Genomic DNA, 25,395 nt, shown 5'->3' on the forward strand with positions numbered 1-25,395 from the left:
TGATTAGCAATTGGTATCAATTGGTATATAAAAATTGGTATTATTATTGACACCTTTGACATTAATGTCAATGTAGGAGAAAATGTACATGAAAAACATATTAAGAGAATGTACAATGGGAAGAGAAGTGCATATTGAGATGGCAATGGGAAGAGTTATCTCTTTAGGGAGATTTAGGAAGATTCATGTAAGTGCACAGAAGGAAATACAAGTATGTAGAAGGAAATGTAAGTGCCAGTTATATGTGTAAGTGTGTAGATGTAACCAGAAAGTATTGTAAGTTGTTTATTATGACCAACTATTGCTAGTCCTAAAAGAAGATGAATAAAAATACACTATTCTAGAATATTTTAGAGTGATGAAGAGGATTTGAGAAGATAACAACAACAAAGTATAGTTTGGCATTCTTGGAACTTATATGTTTTTCATCTATGTTTCCATCAATGCCAAAGGGGGAGATTGTTAGCATGAATGCTAATGATACTACATTGGGGGAGTATCCTAAGAATTGCAGAGCATTGATATGTTACATTCATGATTGTATTTGTCATTGATGTCAATATAACAGTAATTCTATTAAGACTGAAAGAATATGAGTTAGTAATATTAGTATGTGCAGAAGTTGAGGAAGTTTTAGATGATGTGTAGTGGAGGACATGTTCTTGAGGTTGTGTTGATGATGTGGTTAAGAGGATTAAGTCTGATTTGATAGTATATGATTTACTGAAAGTAGTGTAGAAACAAAGTATTAGAAAAAAAAGTTACAATGATCTAACACTATCTTTCATCTTAGATGTAATGAAGAGATGTGCAGTTACATAGTGATAGAGGTCAATTGCATGATGACTCCAGCATGTGCGCAAGATGCGATTTTGCACATGTGAAGTTTGGCATAGATTGTGAGCCAACAGTACTATGGTAATTGTGAATTAACTAATTATCTTATTTTAATTAATTGGGAAAGCTTCAAGGCTGACTCAAGGAATTATTATGAAGATATAGTATAAAGGAAATTTATTTTCCTTACTTGTAATGTGGAACTTGAATTAGAGGATCAAGTGGAATGTGAAGTATTAGTATGCAGTGCAAAAAGGAGTAGAATCCTTACTAAATGTGTGTAAAAGATCCAAGGGGTCATTGGATGCACAATATGAGATTTGGTTACAAGATCTAAAGGAGCAGAGGTTTGGTTGACAAGATAGAGAAAGAGGAAGGAAGTACATCTCAATTCTATTATTCTACAAGGAATAATATAGAGGTCATTTGGATAATGAGTTCTTTGGTCTTTCCCTTGAAGCTGCTTGGGCAGTGGGTCCAATTATCTTCCACAAATCCTAACAGGGTTGGAATCTCCTAACAAGGATTCAAAGTCTTGTAACATGGACTCATATGTATTGAATGTTGTAATAGACTCTTAACAAGGTCTATCCTCCAACAAGGTATATTTATATTAGTACATTATCTTGTGGGTACTATATATGAGCAATGTTAGTATGCTAATAGAAACTAAATTTAAATAAAGCTTCTACAAACTAAACAAAATTCATAAACTTCAAGATAGACTAAGATGAGCTCTCAATTGAGAGTATGAGCTGTTAATGGGCTCTCAATAAGAAGCTCTCTTGTTGAGTGGCTTTGTCTAAATAGATAGGATGTATGCTCAAGCTTATGCTTCAAAAAGGGCTTCAAATGGAGTTGGAATTTGGGTGTGAGTGTATGATTTTGATGTAAAATGGCTTCTTAAAATGGCATTATGACTTTACTTCATGGATTGTGTTAAAATGGCTTGGGAGAGGATTCCTTAAATAGGCAAAGGGCTTGAGGGATCAAGGGTTAGGATGCAAGGATGGCAGAAAGCTTATGGAAGGTTTAGATTGAATGAGAGGAGAGCACATGGATTGTGCTTCCTTACAACCAATCAGGGAGTGACACATGTCACAAGGTCATTGGTTAGAGCAAGAGGGGTTGAGGGGTCAACAAAGGAGGCTCAAAGGTCATAAAGACCCTCATAATGGCTTGTAAGAGCAATGAATGGGCTTGTAAGAGTCATTTATGGCTTTGTGGGCTTCATAAAATTTTATGGTTGGGATATTTGTGAGAGAGTTGAGATATTTTGACTTGGGTTGGATTAAGAAAGTCTTAAGCTTGACTTAGGAATGTGCAAATGATTAAGGCTTGGATTAGGCTTGGGTTAAGATTAGATTAGGCTTGTTAGAGATGGGCAAGTGGATGGCAATAAATGAGGGTGGGTGAAGGAGGAGATATTTGTTGGCGTTGGCTTGGGTTAGCAAGTCTTAACCAATGTTTAGGAAATGTGACAAGGTTGGGAGGGGATTAGGATTAGGATTAAAGGTAAGGATTGGCATCTTCTAGAAGAGTCTAAGCTTTGGATGAGGATGAAGACTTTCTAGAAGAGTCTAGAACTTCCTAGGATGAGGATAAATAACGTTTTTAGGAAATAAATAAAGTTTTATTTATTTCAAGGGTTTGGGTTGAGGAGATATTTATTAAAATATTTTTAATAAACATGAGGATTAATATTTAATCTTAATTAAATATTTTGAGTTGGGATTAGGGGTAGGAAATGATGGGATTAGCCTTTAATCAAAATTAAAGAAGGATTAGAAGATTTTGGAAGAGGTTAGTGGTCTTAAGGAAATTGACCAAGTTTTGGGAGAAAAAAAAAATTTATTTATTTTGAGATTTTTGGTCAATTTATTAATTAAATAATTAATAAATAAGGAAATAATGTTTAAATAAGATTTAAACATTTTTGGGAGGGATTCCTTAATTAAATATTTTTAATTAAGATAAAGGGATTTAATGGCATAAAAATTAATTAATTAATTAATGATGATGTCATCAGGGACTTTTTTCAAAAAATAAAAATATTTTATTTTCTAAAGGATTTAGGTGTCTACAGGTACCATCCTCACTAGGGTTTTCCCTCTAATCAAGGGTTTCCCTAGTTAATATATTTGGTGTCAATTGTGTATGAGTATCTTGTTGTGGTTTTAGTGAACATTACTCATATGGTTAAGTTTTTTTAAGGTTAATTAATGTGATAATAATTGGACAATTGATTCACCACCGCCCCCCCCCATCTTAGTTATATTAGTGTGGACTATATATTCTAACAAAGTCATAGAACAAAAGGACAAATCCAAAGAAGAGATAGAAGAAAAGGACAATGAAATCCATCAACTATCCATTCAACAAGAAAATTGTATTGATTAACTCAATGATGAAAATCAAGAGCTTATCAATCTAAGGACAAAGAACGAAAGACTATAGAATGATTTTAGCATGAAAAAACAAACCAATAAGAGAATGATGAAATATCAAGAAAGCGCGAATCAATTGAATGAGAAAACTCAATATAGACACAAAGGAAAAGATAGATTAGGATATGCAAATGAAGGTGAATCATCTCAGTATGGAGCTCAAAAGAGTAAGATACCCACTTGCAATCATTATGGTAAGATATATAGGTTATACATCAAATAAGTGTTGGATCAATCGAAAAGAAAATTCAATGGAAAGTGTTACAATTGAAATAAGCATGGGCATAGAGCAAGTAAATGCACAAAGAAACCTAAGTTTGAGGGAAAGTGTCACAATTATAACAAACAAGGACACAAATCTTCAAAGTGCAAGACCAATAAGTGAAACCCAGTAGAATAAATTGTGAAACCAATATTTGGTTGGGATTACAACACATGACATAGATGTCACTATTGTGGTGAGTTTGGGAGCATTGGAGAAAATTGTGTAAAATATCACATGAGTAAAAGAGACACTAAAAAGAGATGTTTTGTTTGTATAGAACTTGGGCATCTTGCCAAGAACTATATGAACACTAAAAAAGTTGAAGATAAAAAGAAAGCTGAAGATGACAACATTAGGAAAAAAAATGAGTCAACAATGGGTACAAAAATCTCCAAAGAATGCAAGCCAAAGTCATGAAGTTGTTGACACCCAAGTCAATGAGTTTGGTGACTCAAACATTTCAACTTAGTTCCCTATGGAGATGATTGGAATTGTGATTTAGTAGAGGTCATCTAAATTAATTCTAGGCAAAAAGTTGAAAGAAAGAAGTCAACCTTACTAAATAAAGATGAAATTACCAACCACAACTCACCACCTTACCCAAAGCCCCATTTACACATCCTTAAGCCACATGCTGACCGAAGCTCACACATACAGAAGAAATGGCAAGAAGAAAGATGAAGAATCAAACACTTGAAGGATATAATGTTGATGTAGCTTCAAAAAGATCATCTGAAGGACATGATATGCTTAGGAAAGGAGCTTTGAGATTCATTACTACACTCAAGAATGGGCTCATCTTCAATCTTCTGAAATATCACACACTTGTTTTTTTTTTCCACATCTTGTTCAAACCATATAATGCAATCTAATCTATGAAGTGTATTAAAAGCTAACAAAGCATCTTCACTATCTAATCTCCCTTGTGAGCTCAATTGAAAGAGATTTCCTAAAGAAATTTAGTTTGCAAATTTGTTTTTTCTGAAAGGAATTGAAGAGAAAACAAATCCTTATGCTAAACAAACAAACCAAAAACTCACATTCAAAAATAAAGGCGAGCACAACCTTTGTTGGCATCTTCCCCCCCCATGCCAAAATGGGAGCTTTAGAGTAGGTCATGGACATCCATCAAAGTATGATGAAAAGACTATTATCATCAAATAATTTTTATTTTTGGAAATATAATGATAGATACATATGAAAAATATAGAAGAATAGATAAGGCACATTATTCTTCAAAGTGATGTCATCTTATGGAAATCCATGATCGTGGGATATGCAGTAAATGGATATATTAAATATACATTGTTCAAACTTGAAAAATAATAGAATTGGTAATGGTAGCTATTAGATACATATGAAAAATATAGAAGAATAGACAAGGCACATTATTCTTTCTTTAAAGTGATGTCATCTCATGGAAATCCATGAATGTGGGATATGCAGTAAATGGATATATTAAAAATTTGAATGGAATTGGTAATGGTAGCTATAAGGAAACATTTCACTACTTCTTTAGCATGCTTCTAAGTTGTGGTAAAATGGCACCTTGGGAACACAGTATGGACATCAAGCAAAGCATAGAGGTTAATGGTGGAAGTCTCCCTCTCCAACTAGTAGAATCCTATCAAATCTGCAACTATGAATCAAGATGGTCTAGAATGGGAAGATCTCTGTAGAAATTTGGTGCATAAAGAACCTATAGTCACCTCATATTTAAACCAATATCGAGATTCTAGAATGTCCCCACATAGGACAAAGCGATTCTGCACTTCTCAACAAAATTAACATCTAGAATAAATTTTTAAGGTTCAACGTTCTCAAAACTCCAAATATTTTGCAAAAAAATAAAGCTATTGAGAAAAAAGATGACTTATTGGGATGAGAAGATGAGAGGTAGATGGATTTGGGTTTTGTGATTCCTTGGTATGTTAGTTTGAGCTTCACTTGGTTTCAAGAATACAATAATATTCTCTACTTAACAAGGTCAACCACGTGAAGGTGGAAACTCATTTGGCCTCACTCGACTCCCCCTAACATCAATCTAAATTCCCCATTAACATCTAATTACATACTTGATTCATTTCATTCACCCATTTGTGAACTATAACATTCAATCAATACAAGGGGAGGATTTCTTATAAAAGAACCTCCAAAAATAAATACAAGGTTGGATCAAAATCTATCTCAGCCAGATTCCCTTCCCAACATATTGGGGATTACAAATATTAATGTTGGAGGAAATTGGAGTGACAAAATTTTGAGGAGATCTCCGGTCTAGTTAAAGAAATGGTGGACACTGGAGGTAAATGTTGCAATCCTTGAATAACCTACAATAAAAAAACAATATTCCACAAGAGCCATAGGAGAATACCAAAGATAATCACGATGCTAATAGGCACATCATGACTATCTTCAGCATTCTCCTATGGCTCTTGTGGTTCTAATCTTATAACATGAGGCTTCCTCTTCTTTTTTTGAGCATAAGGCTAATGTGGCCCTATAATAAGAAATAAATGGGTTTAATTCTAAACTTTTTTTTTAATGTTATAAGTATTTCATTAATCTAAAGAATATAATAGGGATTTTTCTTTAACTTGATAAAGCAGCTACAAGAGGCACCAAATCTTTGGTAGAACATGTAAAAGTGGCCATTTTATAGAGTACAACATTAGAATAGTTAGTTGTAAAGGCAATGCCTGCGAGTGCGTAGTGTTTGGCCACAAGATCGTGGTGCCCGAAGATGAAGACCTAATAAAAGACTGTAATCCATTATTTTCTCAGCTTTCAAAAAGTTTCAATAACACTTGATTTGTCTGCAAATGAATACATTTTCTCAATATAGATAAATAGTGGCAAATTACAACTAGCTGAAGCATTAGAGGTAACCTGCACGAATAAGGGGAATATATTCATAATAAAATATTTCACATCCAACTCAAGATATCGCATATCTATAGATGAAGATGGTATTAGATGCTTAGTTGAACATTTTATTAGTAGAACATGTTTATTTTTGCATAGCTTTGGATTAGAATGCAATCAAAAAACTCATATTCAGAATAGGATAACTAAACAGGTTCAGGCAATTTGTACTGTAGTTTATAACATTCCTATAGTAATTTCTTTTAATGATGTAACTACCTTGAGGATTTCACTTTTCATCTAGCTTTCTCTAACCAATATCTTATGCACTTACCATTCAATATGTCAACAAAATATTCTACAAACACATAACACTTGGATGCCTGAATATCATGAAGATATATCAATAGGCCTACTTATCCAAGTAGATCATTTTCTTACAGATAAAGCACAATCTACTAAAAAAAGGAAAGACTACTTTTTACAAATTCACACAGGTATAAACCCATTCATTGTGGGAAAGTAATCTTATTAATTTTACTATTATTATGCAATTATAGAGGCAACTACCATGGTTAGTACTGCCAGGCTCCCAAGATAGCAACCAACCAGCATGCTCTCCACTTCTAGGGAATATGTCATTGGTAGTACATAATGTTATAACATTGTGTGGCTTGTATTGGGTACATCATACAAACTAACTCTCACTGAGAAACCCAATAACCTAACACATTATGCCTTATTTAAACAAATCAATTCTCATGGGAAAAAGGTTACAAAAAGATGACACAAGCAATATATATTACATGCAGTTGAAATATCACAAAAATAAAACTATCTGAATCATAGTGTCAGGACTTGGACTTAGCATAGACTTGGTAAGCCATTTCTACTTTAGACTCAGCTTTGGTACGAAAACTAAGCATAAATTGGGCAATTGAAAAATATATGTAAGATAAAAATATTGTTTTTTTGTTCTTACTTCAAGATGGATTACTCATTTTTCACAATTTTGACTGCATCTAACTACCAAGACTCACTAATGTCTACAATCAAAATCACCAACTCTGCAAGTCAAGGCTGTTGACTCATTGAGCCTAACTCAGACTCAATCCACAAATCATTACTGAGACTCAATGACATGTCTATGAAAATGTTCTTGAGAAGACACTGTCAATGCTACGTACTAGTCATGTGAAAGTTGAAACTCACTAGTTATCTAAGATATTAATGAGAACTATAATAAGAAGATATTTTGGAATCTGTCACATCCTTTCCGTAGTAAAAATGGGAATGATGAGTTAGCTCCCACAAGAGAAAGAACCACATGCAAAAGAAATTAATAGTAGGGGATGAACTGACTGTTTAAAAAACAATTTCAGCTCAAAGAATAGTTGTGGTCCTAAAGGTATATAGTTTTTAAGAAAATAGAATAATATGCCGAATGCACAAATTAGTGTGAAGTTTTCTTCTTGATTTCAAACAATTCATCACTGAAGTCTATTAAATCGCCCTTGCACCCCCCCCTCGCCCCCCAAAAAAAAGCTAAACTGGTTATCTCAAAAAGCAAGAATTGCCACTTTTCCCTTAAAAAGTTATCAAATCAATCTTTGAAAACCCAACTATCAATCAAAAATAAAAAATCCATCACATTCTTTGATTTAATGTCATAATTCAAGGTGTACTTTGAAAAAGAAATACAAATCATTCTAAGTAATAACACAAGTAATTTCATGCCACCAATTTCACATCTTCTAGTTTAATTTTGAAAGGTGTTGTTGTAGGCCAATCCCATCTGTTTGTTATTTCAAATGAAATTTCTCAACACAGTTTGTGAAATATATGTGAAGGCACAGAACAAGATAAAAAAATTTATGGCTATTAAAGAACCAAATTCTAATAAAATGTGTGCCAATCAAGAAAAAAAATCTAGTGACATTTTTCTTTTTTCCTTGTAAATAGTTTATTTTTACACAATAATCAATGTATTAAACCATTAATATGTATTGACCAACAAATTCAAAATGTGGAAACTCAGCTTTAAATAGAAAAATTCAAACAAGACCCAAGCTAGAGGACAAGGCCTTATTTTTTTCTATACTCATCATATTAGCACATAGTGTATAAGCTACTGAAAGTAGGAATCAATTATGATTGTAAGAAGACTGAATAATAATTATATCCCAAGGTATTTTGGAAGCAATATAGATCATGATAAGAGCAAATATTTTCTCAAATATAGGTTTGTCCAGTCCAAGACAAGCATCTACAAATTAACTAGAGGCATAGTAGAAATGCAGTTATATATGCTTGTTACATAATTAAGACTATTAAAATATATGTTATTTTCAAGGTCCTATGGCAACTGATAGCTCTTTAAAGAACTACTTGAATCAGACCAAACTAAAAAAATGTTACTTTACCTTGAGATAGTTATATCAGTACTTTGGCGTGTGATATCAATAAGTCCATAATCATAATCACTAAGGCTGCAGTGATCTATCCATACATGCCTTGAATTTGGCTTTATTTGAATTCCATCAACATCAGGCCCTTGGCCACCTTCAAATTCTAAATTTTTTATAATGATATGTTCACACTCTTTTAATTATAAGCCCTTGCCCACCAGCTTTATTCGATGCCCACGTCCATCAATTGTCTTGTATGAGGAAACTCTCAAATAAGAAAAAAGATTAATCATTCTTGACACTTCAAAAACAATCCATAGAGGTTCCTTTTGTTTATAGCCTTCACGAAGGGTTCCAGGGCCACTATCTATCCAGCTAACAAGCATTTTGTCAAACATATATTATAGCCTCAATATTTTATTTCTATATGCAATAAAATTTTGATATTGTAATGTTCAAAAGACTTCATTTACAATCACTAGGCGCATGTAAAATCGTATTGGTTGACTGAAATTGGTGAAAACATTTTAAGGCTATATTTACACTTGCCTCGAAGCAATCTTTGCTAATCTATGAATTTATCATTTACAAACCAATGAATCCTAAAATAGAAATTCAAAATATTTTGTTTTTCTAGCACATTGGAACATCAAACTAATGGACTTTTAAAAAAAATGACAAAATCTTTCATGTACAGATGCTAAAAAATTCATGTTTTATCTATTTAATAATGAGTGAAATAAGATTAATAGAAATATGTGGAGATGTTGGAACCTAAGAATTGGCAATTTAGAAAATTTAAGACATGCATTACTTATACTAGTTTACGTTGAAACATCTTGTCATCAAGAAAACATTTGTTGATAAAAATACACACATTTCCTTCATATTTGCAAGTTGAAATTGTTTTTAGCGTGTAATTTTTATGGCTGAAAAATAAAATAAAGATCTGAAAGCTACTAAAAATTTTGCAAGGATTTAGATTATGGTAGAAAAGATATATCACCAAAGGTCCAAAACAGATTCATAAACTTAGCACATCTTAACACTCCTTACCATTAAGGCCCACTTATTTGGCACTCCAACTACCTCATCTCCCAAAGTACTCTCAATAAAAAAAACTACCATGGCTCAGTCTTGCTCAATAACAAGGTTATAGTGTGGTTAGGAGTGTGGACTAATAAAAGGGTTGTAAGTCAATCTAGTCCAAAACCGTTCATTTCTCCCATAACAAGGTTAGAGCCTAGATTTGAGTATTTTCTAATACAAAGGCTCTAGTTCAGTCTAGAAAAATGGATAGGCTTGCTTGACAAAAATCATGCACCTTAGGTTAATCCAATAACATAACTAGAGTTCAAATTAAACCAAAAGAAGAGCATGACCCACTAATAGAGCTAAATCTCAAGTTAATAACAATGCCTGTCTTGAGGAAGAAAGCATCAATGGCTCAAAGACAAAAATATTAAGATCCAACTTCAAGATATAGTAAGGCAGTAGTAGAATATAGCAGCCATTAATAATACTAAGGTGTTTGTGCATGTTGAATACCCTTTAATAATAGTCAACAACATTAAATAAGTGAGAGCTCAATTTTTGCAGCCATAATCATAAAAAAAAGCATTTATTCCAATCCATTAAGCATTTTTTGCATTTAGTAGCATGCAAGAACAATTAAATGGCATACTCTACAATCAAATCAAGTACATAGATGGACATAAATTAGAATCTTAGTTTGCCAATATCATTGTCTCATTGGCTAGCATCTGAAGTTATCTCAAATGGAATGTCTTTTGTTCTCACATCACATCTAGAGCTTTAGTTATACAAAGTTATTCTTTCATATTTGATGTTGGTCTTAATGTAGTTAGAATGTCAATGGCTTCATACCAAGATACAAAAAAGAAAAAAGTGAGAGTAATTTTATGAGAGGCAAGGACATAATTATTAAATTTTATGAACTAGAATACCATTAACAAATAATAGATATATCAAAAACACCATAACACTAGAGATATCCTAGGAAAGCCCTCCTACTTGAGGAAAAATCCCGTCTAGACCAAACAGTACTCCTTTATTAAATAATAATAATAATGAGTCTCAGTACAAAGCTCACAAATTTCCAAGCATTCATGCACAAATAGATTACACTCTTTTTACAATATTAGACTATCTGAAACTTCAAGAACAACACACCTCAAGAATGTTGCATACTGTAAACTTTAATGGCAAGTACTAATGCTACACACATCATAATAATCCCTACAATGAAAATAATAAACTCTTGAAATATGAAATTTACAAGACTCTCAAAGCAACCTTCAGAATTAGTAGAACTCTTCTTACAGCAACCATCAACATGATTGTCAGAGCAAGAGCTATCATACCCAAAATTATTGATTCCAAAAACTTCCAATCAAACAAGAACCAATTAGAATTCCATTAGACATGGTAGAAGAACCGACATCACTTTTCCTACATACCAAATCATAAATAGCCATCCTTAAACATCACAAACTAAGGGAAAAATTAAGCTTGGGAAAAAAGTCAACTTTGAGTATTTAACACTTTTAGTCTAGGAATCAAGTTTAATGTTTGATGTTTAAACCATCTGATCATTAATAATAAATAAAGGTGCTCTTTCTGAATAGACATAGTGGCAAAAAAATAAATATCATGGTACATCTGATGATAGCACTTACCGATAATTGGTGATATTGAAGACCTATCAAATTCTTTAAATACCAACAAGACTCTTTGAATGCACAAAGCCACAACTTTAATGGTTAAGAGATGGGAAATGCTACAGAAGATGTAGCATATTAAAATACATGGCACAAAGAAGAAGAAAAATGAAACATGAGACTACTGCAATGAACGCTATAGGTGAATGAAGGACTATGATGACATAAATTCTTGAGAGATGAATAGAAATAGATGTCAGAAGAAAATGACAAGATTCATGCGATGATGACCATTTAATATTTTAGTATTTATACAATGATGAAGCACGTATTCCAAATAGTCATGCACGAAAGGTCACCTCAGAGCTCATCGAACACACACACAGAAGACCTATAGTCCATTATTGAGAGCTCTTCAATGACTTCAAGGGGCATAACTCTACTTAAAGAATATAGTTCAAAATTGGAGAATCTTCACAGTCTCAAAATTCTTGATCATGAAAAGAAACCAAACATCACTGAAAAGAGACATTACTACCATACAACTGGTATGTTGATGAAGTCATTGCAAGTATGAAAAATATCTACTACAACTAGAAACTCTAACAATAACTCTAACAAAAGTATGAAAAATATCTACTACAACTTAAAAGTGAAATTATCACAAGTAACTCATGATGTAAGTAGATTGGAAGGTTTTGATTTAAGTTGGAGGTTTTATTTGCAGTTCATTCAATTGTGACAGAATTACAAAAGTGTGAGCTCTGAGAAATCCTTATAACTTATATAGGTAAATTGACAATGCTTGGAATACTCCAAAGCATAATCATTCAACCAAAACTAAGAAGGCATAAATTAAGATTTTATAATAATTGGCATTTCAGCTAACATGGCCTTAATAAGTGCAAAAACATTCAGTTATGCTCACGGTATTTAACATAAGATACACAAAATCCTAGATGCCCCAAAACCAGCATTATCACAACGAGAAATAGAATATTAATGTGGGTAGATTGGCAAGGTTATGGACAATTCTCCAAATTGATCATCAGATTAAACCCTACATGGTATGAACTGGACCTTTATATGCTCAATCGATATACTAATTAGGGTTCAACCTTGAATATTCTATATTTGAATTGTTTAATGTGTCCAAAGTTACAATAATACAAGATCTAAGAAACTTAAAAGAAAAAAATCTACAATTATATAATAACATTAATTTTATCACACCTAATGTACAACATAAAATCCAAGTGCGAGAAACTCAAATGTCTAGTAACTAGAACTGTCCACAGTAAATTCAATCGTACCTAAATCACATTACATTAAACCCAAATGAACAAAACTAAAACCATCTCAAATAGAAATTTAGTTGCACCCAAGATCTATTTTTCTTTTCTGATAAGTGTGATTCAAAACCTTTTTCTTTTCTTCAACTCTTCATCATCGCATTTAGTATGATCTAAAACTATTTTCCATTTCTTATAGCACTCTATTATTCTAATGGTAGATCCCTGAACACTAGTAGCTTGTCAATTGCCCAATATAATGATATCAAATATTTACAATCTATAATATTTATCCTTCCTATTTCCAAATTAGACTGAGTTGGTATTTCTTTAAATCAATAGTGATTTGTACACTTCAACAACATTAACAACTCAATTGCTTCAACCCAAGAATCAAGCAACCAACAACATAAAATTTTTAGACTCTACCTTTCTTTTTCTAATTGAGATTCTTGTGCAGCTTTTCTTCAAAGGACAGATTAATCAAAATTTTTGTGTCAATTGCAATTGGCTAGCCTAAGAGATAGGGCTGAATCTAATCCCTTGTGAATTACTATGGCTAGTAAACAATCATTTGGAAACAAAAGCCTAGCCAAAACTTTATTTCAGCAAGTAGCAATATTTTCTTAGTTTAAAAAATGTCTCCTACAGAAACCTTAATTACTATTCAGCAAGAACTAATATGCTACATCATGAAAAGGGAAAAGATAGTTAACTTATTATAATAAATATTTTTGATTAGAGGTACAACAAATTTTGGAGGGGCCCAAAATCTTTACTAAGAGACCATAGCAGGTTCAGGTTAAAGAAGAAAACATTAATAAACAGCAATGAAATAGTTATTCGTCAGGAAAGGTCCACCATCAAGAACCAAAGGCCTTAAAAGACCAGCAAGAATAAAAAATCCCACCTCAAAAAAATGGTCAAACTTCCATATGCCGAAAGATGCTAAACATTTTAATAATTAGAACAATTAGTTTTGAATTGGTCCCCAAAACCTTAATCTTGCCTAAAACAATATCTCTATTTGTGAAAATCCTAGAATCCTTGCAACACTATCTAGAACAAAATAGAGCCAAGCCATGTGAGCACACCAAGGAGAGGAGTATAGACAAAAAAAGAACCAACCTTTAAAGGTGACCTCCTCTATGTAAAGTTACAAACTAACATCATTAAATCTGAGAAATCCATATTGGCAAGAACAAAAACTACTACAAAAGGAAATTCAATTGCAAAAAAGTACATAAGCATAGAAACATGGCTTACCCAACTGAGAAAAAAATAGAAGTATCTCAAAACTAACCCAAGAAACTTAAATTGAAGCAAAAACATATCTTACTAGCTAAAGAAGTGACATGGCAGAGAGATCCATGCAAGCCACCAATAGAGAATCTACCAAAACCTTCAATCTGACCTGCCAAGACCCTCAAATTTGAATCTACATGAGCATACAATACACACTCGCCCATTGTTACTCTTGCACCCCTCACAAATCCTCCTCCTCTAAATGGACCAACTAAACCCAGAAAACAAGTGCCTAAAACCCTGCCATTAGGCATCAATCTTCTACCAAACGTGGGTGCATATCCATATGTTTATAAATGCCAATATGTCCTACAAATTAGTGTGATCTCTGCAAGGGTTTCAGAGGGCAATAGGACCCAGATCAACCTACTTGTTTGACGTCTGCGCTAGGTGATTCACATCTGCATTCAAATGCCATTTTCTTCCTGCTATTAGTGTTAGTTCTTGTGGCTTTGTGGGATGTTGTTGGGCATTGATTGCAACCCACATGAAATTTTTAAAAATTTGATTTTAACATAACAAGCCCATCTTGGTCAAAATTTTGACCAACACAGGCATGGATTTTTAAAAAAAGACATTTTTCCTTGCCTATTCTAACCAATTTGACCCCATTTTAATAGATGGTTAAAAATTTTGGTCTAAAAATGGGTTCAAATGTACTAGTATCACTTGACCTTGTTGCTATTAGATGCCATCTTCACTCGGTGGGGTTTGAAGGAATTCAAAAACTTTCACTCAAAATTTGCTCAAATCACTTCAAAGCTCTAAAGATTGTACTTTTGCAATAGCACTCAAAATTTCATGGTAAGAAATAATTTTTATTACATGCTTTTTGTTAAAATTTCACCATAAATTCTCAATATGAAAGTAGATTGACTAATTTCATATTGATAGAATATCATCCACTATGCTTATATTGAAAACTTGACGAAGTCTTCGTGACTCGGTAACCATAAACATCTTTATCACTCCTGACCTTGCTCGGTAGAGTTTGTGACCCAACCTCACTCAGTAAAAACTTGTACTTGGTGATTGCTTTGTATCATGGATACAAATTTGAATCATTTTTCTCTTTCAATCTGAAATTGTTTTGGATATCTTCTTTTATAGCATACTTCTAATTTCTCCTTTGAGAACTTAAGTAGAAATAGTAGAGTCACCCAATTCTTGAGTGACTTGATCATCATAACTTGGATTTGTATCCTTGGTAGACTTAGGAACCCATTGTTGTCTAATTTGTTTTTAGATGTTATCAATGTTTGCCTTTTTCTCATCTTCAATTCTACCACTATTCATGCAGTTATTGGCAAGATGACCAAGTTCTATACAAATGAAACATCTTTTAGTAGTGTCTCTTTTCCTCAAATGATGCTTTACACAATTTATTCCAATGTGTCCAAATTCTCCACAATAATGACATATGCACTAGGTATTGTATTCCCAACCAAATATTGCTTTCACAATTTTCTTTGTTGGATTCAATACCTTGGTTTTGCATTATGATGACTTGTGTCCATGTTTCTTGCATTTGTGACATTTTCCTTCAAATCTTGGTATCTCTTTGCATTCATTATACATATGATCATGTTGATTGCAATTGTAGCATTTTCCACTAAACTTTTCTTTTCCATCGCTCCAGCATTTTTTTGATGTATGACCTATCTTACCATAGTGATTGCAAGTAGGTCTTTGATTCTTTTGAGCTCCTTGCTTGGATGATTCTCCTTCTTTTGTATATCCAATTCCTGCTTTTCCTTTTTTCCTATAAATTTTTTTCCCATTCAATTGATTCATGTCTACTTGAGATTTCATCATTCTTTCATTGATTTTCTTCTCATAGTTTAGATCATTCCATAATATTTCATTGATTTGTCTTTCAGATCTTAGATCATTTCTCATTCTTTCATTGATTTGCCTTTTAGAATTTAGGTCATTTATCATTCTTTCATTTTTAAATATTAGGCTCATGATTTCCTCATTTTCATTGGAGAGCTAATCAATAAGGTTTTCTTGTGAAGGGATTGGTTCTGAATTTCATTGTTTCTTCCATCTATCCCTTCATTTATCTTTTTTCTCTGTTCCATGACTTCACATAACCTTACTAACTAAATTTCTTTTTCTCTTCTTAGTTTTCTTACTTCTTCTTGTAGGGATCCATTCTCTTCTAGGATTTCTTTGATTGCTTCATTGGCTTCATCTAAATTGCTTGAATGAAGGTCTTCAATTCTTTCTTCAACGTAGAGATGATCATTTATTTGAACTGCAAGTTCTTTTCTTCTTTTTACGGATTGAGAGAGTCGCTCCTTTTTTTTCTTGAGTTGGGCAATCGCCATTTCTAAATCTGGCTTCTCATTATTAATAGCTTTGTCAAGTCTGAATATCTCCATAGATTTGATCTTTGCTCAAGCTATTAAGCTTTCTCTTGAGAACCATAATGCTCTGATACCAATTTTTGAAAATATTCAAGACTATGCTAAGTTACTAAGAGGGGAGGGGTGAATCAGTAACTTCTAAAACTTCAAAAATTTCAACTCTTAATCCAAAAATCTAATTAGCATATAATCCATCACATATACTCTAATCTAATTGCATGCATAAGAAATTAAAAATATGAAAGCATTCATAACAATATGACACAAAGATTTGGTAATCCAGAAACCTTCCAAATAGAAAGTAAAACTGGGGTGGGGATGATACCCACAACCTTAGTATTGCAATATAAAGTTAGCCTATTAAAGCTTACATTGATCACTTTTGATGATATGCCTTATTAGGAACAATAAAGACTGCTAGGTCTACCTTGTGAAAGGATTTACAAACATACAATTAAGTATGCACTTGGTAAAGAGATTTACAAAAGACTATTAGGTCTACCTTGTGAAAGGATTTGACTGATCCATCTATTAGGATGAAACAATAGATGATCTATGATCTACAACTTGGTTTGCTAAATGAGATTCCTTTAAGTATTGATCACCTGCTATGATAGATATGACTTTTCTACTCCTTATACTATTGTAGCCTTTCTAATTCTCTCCTTCTACTTTTCTCTAATTTCATTCGCATTTACATCTTCACTATTCACATGCATACTTTTTGGATATGATACAATACATTACATATATATACCAATCCAATTATACAAATTACAAAGTCAGCCACAATACAAGTTAACACAAATATTACAAAGTTGGCCCACATGAAGACACTCAAGTTCTAAAGATTGACTTGGTGAGGTTCTGATACTTGGCACTTGGTAGACATTGAAGTTTAGTCCATACTAATCACTTCCAAGTAGTATTAAACTCGATATGTATTGGTGACATAGTAGATACTGTGGAACTCTTCATATAATCTAAATCACTTGTTTACCATGACATGACTTAGTAGACACTATCACCTTGAGCTTAGTATAAAATGAGTCACTTGGTTAACACTAGGAAGCTCAGCTAACACTGGACTTGCATCACATACACTGCAAACTCGGTGAACAAAGCACAGTTCAGCTTGCACTGGTAAACTTGACATACACTAAGATGCATAGTTTACACTGTTGATCTTCACTATAATTGAGACTACTCAGTAGCCACTAAGATTTTCCCAAAGAACTCAGTAGCAACTGTAGAACTTGGTGATAGCTGAAATACATGGCAAACACTATGAATTATACAATGAGCTCGGTAGCTATATACAATCTAAATAAGTGTGTGTCACTAATAACAAACTTGACTGACACGTGTCACTAATAACAAACTTGACTGATATGTCAAAAGGATGCGTGGTATTTTTTTGTGTGATTATGATAGAGCATGAGGACCTACTAGAACATCATCTTTTGGACTACCATCTAGCACTACATAATCATTTTCTTTCTTCTTGTGTTTCTACAATAGATCTTTATATAACACTTTGTCATTGAATATGGCATCCATGCTTCTTAGAATTTTATAATTTCATAAATCCCAAAGCCTATAACCAAATTCATCAATTCCATATCTAAAAAATACACATTTCTTTGACTTAGCTTTCAACTTGATTCTATTTTCTAAGTCAATATTTGCAAATGCTTCACAACCAAATGTTCTGAGCAAAGAATAATTTGTCTTCTTACAAGCCCGTGCTTCCTTTGGAATTCCAAAATCTGAAGGAGTAGAGGGACCTCTATTGATAAAATATACAATGGTATTGACACCCTCAATCCACATGTTTAATGGAAGCCCACCATGCAACCTCATGCTCCATGCACGCTCCATTATTTTCATGTTCATGCATTCAGCCACTCCATTTTCCTGCGGAGTCTTTGGAATAGTTTTCTATCTATGAATACTATTTGTAGAGAAACAATCTTCAAATTCATTACTACAATAATCACCACTATTATCAAATATGAGACATTTTAGCTTCTTACCAATCTCATTTTTAACCAAACATTTCCATTTCTTAAAAGTTACAAATACATCAGGTTTTTGTCTGCAGAAATAAATCCATACTTTTCTAGTTGCATCATCAATAAATGTAACATAATAATGAGATAAACTAAGGGGGGATACCTAATTTGATCCCCATACATCTATATGAACAAGCTCTATTTTCTCATTTTTCTTTTCCTTCCCACTCTTCACAAAACTCACTCTCTTTTATTTTCTATGCACACAACTTTCACACAAATCCATATTGACACATTTTAGACCTGGTAAAAATTTCTTTAAATGAGTTAATTTCATACCTTTCTCACTCATGTTGCCAATTTTGTTATGTCATAGTGTTGTATCAAAATCTATAGCAATTGTCTATTCTCCCTGCTCAACTGCAACAACTATTCCTAAACATTCATTTTTCTCTAAAACAATTAAAGTAGAAGAAATAGTATGATATGTACAAAGATATAAGTTGTCTACTTTCACACTTTTTTCTTCCACAAGGGAACCTTTTGAAACCTTCTAATTTCTATCATTAAAAGTAACTATGAAACCCTCGTCACCTAGTTTCCCTACTGAAATTAAATTCCTACTCAGCCTTGGAACATGTCTTACCTCATGTAGTAGCCAATGATTATCATTCTACAACTTAATATTAATTATTTTCTTCATAACAATTTGAAAAGGTTCATTATCCCCCAAATTAAAAAGCCCAAAATTCCCTTGGACATAATTAATAAAATAACCTCTATGGGGTGTAGCATGAAATGAAGCCCCAGAATCTAAAACCCAACAATCATCAACACTTTCTAACAAAAGAAGCAAAGCATCCTCTTTGGATTTGTAACCATATTTTCCTCCTTGTTCCCTTCTGGTTCATCTCCTTCATTATTTTTTCAAGTCCAACAATATTTCTTTGTATGTCCTAGTTTCCCACAGTAGTAGAAATCTCTTAGTCTTTTGGATTGAAACCTCTTCCCCTTTGATTTTCCTCTTGATTTCCCACGATTTCTAGAATGACTTCAGCTCTTAGTCATTTTGGCTCCACTTTTTAATTTAGAGTGTTGGTCTTGTTTTTGCCTCATGTTTTTATGAGTATGTCATTCTCTAATTTTTCCTAGATTTTATGAGAAAATTAGCATTTGATTCCTTTTAAAATTGTTAACCCTAAGAAAAACCCTAACCGATATCTTGCATAGTATGCCCTAAGTAAGCCCTTTAGGTTGTATGCCTTTACTTTGGATATTGAGTGGGAAAAGCATTTTTGAAATATTATATATTTCCTCGATGTCTTTAAAAAAAATTATTTTGTTTCATTTTTCCCTAAAAAGTTCTTCACCATCAAATATTTTAAAGATCTATAGTGGTCATCTTGTCACTATGGAAACCTACGGTCACTTTATCTCATGCGACATGGTCACCTCCCACAAAAGGAAAACACATCGAGCCAAAACTGAAAAATGGGTGCCAAAATTTCTACCTGTCATTAATAAACCATGTTAACACAACCGAATGTCAGATGCATCAGAAGAGTAGTAAATTAAGTCATAATGAGAAAATATTATTTTCATGATGCCAAATTTTGTTGAAATATATGGTGGTCACTATGTTGCCACCAAAAATTGCAAGATTTTTGCAAATAGTTGTTGTGGTTCCACAATGCACACCCCATTTCCAGTCAAAAATGGGGACCCCCTATTTTATTTTGGGCTTTTTTGGGGTCCTAGTCCTAGGTCCGAGACATTTTGTGATCTTATCTGCTCCCTAAGTTCACGTTCTAGGCCCTGTAGGAGAAACCTATCGATGACAACCAAACAATCAAAGAAGATAAGTTTAAACTCAAAAAATTTAAAAGGTGCACCAACGCACCTAAATCTAGTGTGCTAGTGTGCCGAATAAAGTGTTTGAGAATGGATATCACTTGGTGATGCACCTATGCAACTGCACACTTGCATAACACCAAGGTTGCCCTAGGGGTCTATAAAGCTTCCCCCCTACCCCATCTTCATTCTTACCTTCTCTCCATATCTCCAGCACCATGCATACTCTGCATACAACTCTGGCACTCTTTGAAGTTTCACATCCACATCACTTGTCTATTCTATAGCTCCACACTTCCCAAGATGCGCTCTCCTCATACTCCCCACCTCACCTATGCAAAAAAAAAAAACAAAACTTTAAGGGGGTGTGCAATAGCACACATAGTATGGTGTGTGACTGTGCACCACCTCACAAAACCTAAAACAAAATGCAAAACTCCCAAGATGGGTGTGCACTAGCACACCTAATTTGGTGTGCTAGTGTGCACACATATTGTAAAGCATCAAAACATAAAAAATACAAACTTAAAACATAAAACAAATAACTGGACTAAGGATCAAGTGCACATTGGCACACCCAACTTGGTGTGCTAGTGTGCACCCAACCATATTCCCCACATAGAAATTAAAACAAAATCTAAAAAAAGAAATAGGTGCACATTAGCACACCTGATTAGGTGTGCTAGTGCACATCTTATATAAGAAATTGGTTTGAAAATTGCACATCTAGCGCACTTATCAGGTGTGCCAAGTGTGCCAATAGGCCTTTAAGGGATAATGGCGGATGTTAAACATGATTTTTATGTTTTTCCAAGTATTAGGATTTTTAGGTTTTGTGTGAGTTAGTACCAAGATTTTATTTATTTATTTTTCTCTAATCTTGAACTAATGAATGTCCTTTTTTGCAAATATAATGGCATCTTCATCAGGTAAGAAAATGGCACCAAAACTTGTTGTGTTCAAATTCCAAGACATTCCATCAAAGTCGAAGTTCCAAGATGACTACTCTAAGATTAAGGACATGGACTTGGGACACACTAAGTTGGGGGGGTTCCTAAGGATTTGCAATAGACCCACTAAGAGGTCGGATATAGTTTTTGCATTAATCTAATTAGGACTAGTAAGCGCAGCTTCACATTTGATGTTAATGCAATCCTCGGAGCTCATAATGACACTTGCATAACACTTTCTTTCAAAGGAAAGGGTGGTTAAGAGTGTGACTGAAGAGATCATTCTCAATTTATGACCCAACAACATTAAGAGGGTATTCTATCTCCCAAGGGCTGATCAATTCATTAGGCTAACCTACGAGGCAATAGAGAGATGGTATAGAGAACACCTAAAAGAGGCTACTGAGATCATCCAATCTTCTTACCTCATAGAGAGGACTCCTCTAGGAAAGATAGCTAGCAAAATGGACATGACAAGAGGATATATGAAGGAAGATATCACACACTCAATCATACTTTTGAGTAGGGTGATGGGTCTTCCTGTAGCCGGGCACCTAAATGTCTTCATGATACATTTCATCTAGACTTTTAAGACAATGAAGCTACCACTAGATTGGACCACTACTTTGAGTGAAAATCTATGTGAGCAATTGGGAGGATTAAAGGATAAAATGAAGTTCTATATGACTTCATATTTGGTGTATCTGTTAGCTAGAAGGGCAAAGAACTATCCTAGATTTTACAAGAGATGTAGCATACAAGAACCTAATGCTTGGCTATATATCATCTACCCTCAACTGGTAAGGAAGAAACTCTCAAAGAAAAGTAAAGAATATAGAATCATGAATGATGCATTCATATTTGCTACCATCTGATTTATAGAGGGAAATTATGCAAAAAAGATTATCTGATGATGTAGTGGCACAAATTACAACACTTTAGGCTTATTTCATTTAGTTTAAAACATTTACACTTCTAAGGGTAGTTGGTGCCACTATCAACCCGAAGAAGCTCCCAAGATATCCTAGTGAAAGACTTGTTCTTTTGGAGATTGCTTGACAAGTTGAGTCTGCATATGATAGAGTTAGGAAATAGCGTAGACCATGTTGGACATGGCCCCTAGTCATAGGACCATTTCAAGTAAAGTGAAAGGAGGATATTCCCTCTTTTGAGTGTGAATGGGATCAATATCCCCTAGAAGAGTACAATTCCTTCAGGCCATGCTTTTATAATATATAGAGTCCAAATTCTAGCAAGCAAGGAATTCTAGCATGTTGAAGCCATCGAAGACCAATGGATGAATGTGAAAAATGACTATGATGTGAGTATTAGGGATTATTGGAGGATGACTTTGTATTTGGTAGAAAAGGCTCTAAAAGTCCAAATTTTATTACAAATACTATAACAAGTCTCTGGGGAGCCACTCAACCCTCTATTTAGCACAGATAAAATTTCCACTAGCCACTACATCCAACCAAATGGAGATAGAAGTTGAAGCACAAGAGGTCTCTCCTCCTTTGCAAGCAAAACAAGCATCCCTTTCTACCCCTAAAAAATGAAGAAAGATTAAGACTCGTATCAAGAAAAGGAAAAGGGTGATAAAAAGGATGGTTACTTTTCCATCTATCTTGGACCCCATTCCTAAAGAGGAAGAAGAAGAAAAGGAAGATGAGGAGGAAGATGTGTCATTGGAAAGAAAGACCCAACTAGAAAATGTATAGGGGGTCGAGGAAACTGTGGCACTATAGGTTCAGGATGACCCACTATTGCCACCAGCCACTACATCCAACCAAATGGAAAGGGAAGATGAGGAGGAAGATGTTTCATTGGAAAGAAGAACCCAACTAGAAAATGTACAAGGGATCGAGGAAACTATGGCACCATAGGTTCAGGATGACCCACTATTGCCACCAGCCACTACATCTATTAGATTGTGGTGACTGATTAGGAAAGTATTGTACATACTTCATAAATTCTTTAGGGTTCGAGGAAAAAAAATTTTGGGCCATGGCCAATGTTGTAGCCGACATATGGCCGACATGTTGTAACCCTAAAATGGCATAAAATACTTGTATAAAAGGTTTTAAGGTTAGGTATTTTCATTATGTTGTGATAAAAAATTGCTTTCTGCGGTGGTATTGAGCTATAAGGGATTAAAAATTGTAATAATATTGGACTTGTAGTTTGGTAGACGTAGCCGAGGGATTGGGTGAACCACGTTAAATCTTGGTGCCTTGTGTTCATTTCTGTGCGATCTATTATTTTCTATTATTGGTTATATTTGCATGTAGTTTTTATTTATGTCCATGGTTTTATCCTAACAAGTGGTATCAGAGCCTCGTTGTTTTTCAATTATCCTCTACAGGAAAGTTTCACAGTTTAGTGGGAGTCTCATGGTTGAGTGGGAGAGATGGAAGATGAGGGTAAGCTAAGGGTTAATAGGTTTAATGGATAGAACTTTCAGTTATGGAAGATGCAAATGGAAGACTATCTGTATCAAAAGGATTTATGGAAGCCATTGGAAGACAAAACCAAGAATCAGGGATCTATGTCAAATGATGAATGGGATCTTTTGGATAGAAAGGCACTTGGAACCATTCAGTTATGCCTGACACCATCAATGGCATTTAATATTACAAAAGAAAAGATGATAGAAGAGTTGATGAAAATACTAACGAAATTATATGAAAAGCCCTCTGCTTCAAACAAGGTATTTCTCATGAAGCGTTTATTTAATATGAAAATGGCAGAAGGTGGATCTATTATAGATCATTTAAATGAGTTTAATACTATTACTAGTTAGTTATCTTCTGTGGGTATCAATTTTGAAGAAGAAACTAGGGCTCTCTTGATTTTGTGTTCTTTGCCTGAAAGCTGGAATGGCTTGGTAATGGTGGTGAGTAATTTTGTTCCTGGATCTAGTACCCTAAAATATGATGATGTGATCAGTGTTGTTTTGAGTGAGGAAACTTGTAGCAAATGTTTAGGTGGATTTACATCAGGAAGTGCTTTGAATGCACAAAGCAGGGGTAGAATGACTAAGAGAGGAAGTAACTCTAGAAATCGTGGGAAATCAAGAGGAAAGTCAAAGGGGAAGAGGTCTCAATCAAGAGGATCAAACGATTGCTAGTACTGTGGGAAACAAGGTCATAAAAAGAAAGATTGCTAGAATTGAAAGACAAATGAAGGAGATAAATCAGATGGAGACAAGGAGGCAAATGTGGTAAGTAAAAAATTTGAAGAGGATTCTTTGCTTCTGTCTTTAGAAAGTGTTGATGATTCATGGGTTTTAGATTCTGGTGCTTCATTTCATGCTACACCTCATAGAGGTTATTTCATTGATTATGTCCAAGGGGATTTTGGGCTTGTTTATTTGGGGGATAATGAACCATGTTAGATTGTTGGAAAGGGAAAAATTAAGATTAAGTTGCAGAATGGGAATCATTGGCTACTACATGAGGTAAGGCATGTTCCAAGGCTGAGTTGGAATTTAATTTCAGCAGGGCAACTTGGTGATGAGGGTTGTGTAGTTACTTTTAATGATAAAAATTGGAAGGTTTCAAAAGGTTCCCTTGTAGTAGCAAAAGGTGTGAAAGTAGGCACCTTATATATTTTTATAGGTCATATTGTTCCTTCTACTTTGATTGTTTCTGAGAAAAATGAATGTTCAAGAACAATTGCTGCAATTGAGCAGGGAGAAGAAATAGCTGTTGTAGATTCTAATACAGCGTCATGGCACAATAGACTTGGGCACATGAGTGAGAAAGGTATGAAAGTACTTCATTCAAAGAAAGTTTTACCAGGTCTAAAATGTGTTAATATGGATTTCTGTGAAAGTTGTATGTATGGAAAGCAAAAGAGAGTGAGTTTTGTAAAGACTAGGAAGGAAAACGAAAAGGAGAAATTAGAGCTTGTGCATACAGATGTATGGGGACTAGCTTAGGTATCTTCCCTTGGTGGCTCTCATTATTATGTTACATTTATTGATGATGCAACTAGAAAATAATGGGTTTATTTCCTTGGACAAAAATCTAATGTATTTCACACTTTTAACAAATGGAAATGCTTGGTTGAAAATGAGACTGGTAAGAAATTAAAATGTCTTAG

Source organism: Cupressus sempervirens, chromosome 3, assembly GCF_028749045.1.
Source record: "Cupressus sempervirens isolate cs-2001-9-10 chromosome 3, ASM2874904v1, whole genome shotgun sequence".
Lineage (NCBI taxonomy): Eukaryota > Viridiplantae > Streptophyta > Pinopsida > Cupressales > Cupressaceae > Cupressus > Cupressus sempervirens.